Genomic DNA, 1,218 nt, shown 5'->3' on the forward strand with positions numbered 1-1,218 from the left:
GAAATAATTAAAAATCTAAGATCCTTTAAAATATTCCTCAAAAGTAATAAAATAAGCAGCATTTCTCTTGAACTACTAAACAAAATGACAGATAATATCAGTAAAGCACTTAAGTCTTTACTAACAATCTTTAATAATATCCAACCAACAATTCAAACCAAGAATCTTTACAAATCCTCCGGTGTCTCCTTTTTGCTTTAGATAAAGTACCAAACAAAAAGAAGAAAAGGAATGTTAAATTTAATATCTCAACAATCACCATATATGATCTTAAAGAGAAGGGAAAAGGGCATTCTACTAATGACAATAATACATATCTGTGCTGTTTCTTGATGCAAAGAGTTTAACTCATGAATTCAAACATGGATTACTATGACCAGGATAAAGAATGACACTACCAAAATAAGTCAGTGATTACTGCCCTATAGCAAACACTGGCCCACTAGAAAAATAATAGACCAACATATTTATTCAATGTGTACAGTTTAACATCTTGTCTGATTTAAAAAAAACATTAATTTAGAACTAAATATATATTATATATAATATATTATTATATACTAATGAAATACTTACAAATATGGAATAGTGATGAACATAAAGAGCTTCTAAAACATGGACCATAATATTATACTACAAAAGCTTGGTAAATGTTTTTTTTTTCTGATGTGGTATAGCAATGCTTAGAAAGCTACCTAACAAACAGGACATTTACTACTATATTAAATGACATTCACAATGAGGTAAGTTACTGCAGACAGGAGTACTGAGATGATATGTGGTAGGACTCCTACTATTGTTGTCAGCAAAGCTGGTTCTTTTCCCATCGACATCAAATTACTCCTACAAACAGACCTAGCAATACTTTAAATTGGCTACAAAAACAAATTATGCTTAAATGCACAACATTCAGTACAATTGCTCTTGGCACTCTACTGTGATTGACCCAGGTAGAACCAGTAAAACTGGTAAACTTGCTACAAACAAAGTGTCTAATTGCCACAAAAGTGAAGTACTTAGGACTCATGGGAAAATTCAAAAACAAGTTCTAGCACAATTAAAAATGGTCTACATAATATCACATTTCCTCTCAAATGAAGCAAGACATGCCAGTGTCATCAATATACTTCTACCTAGACTAGGATAATTTCTGCCTGTCACGCCCTTTTATTTTCCTCAAACACAGGCATTCTTACAGAAATTAAACATACATAAGTA

This window comes from Protopterus annectens, chromosome 8.part1 (genome assembly GCF_019279795.1).
Source record: "Protopterus annectens isolate FY-2018-M chromosome 8.part1, PAN1.0, whole genome shotgun sequence".
In the NCBI taxonomy this organism is placed as follows: Eukaryota; Metazoa; Chordata; order Ceratodontiformes; family Protopteridae; genus Protopterus; species Protopterus annectens.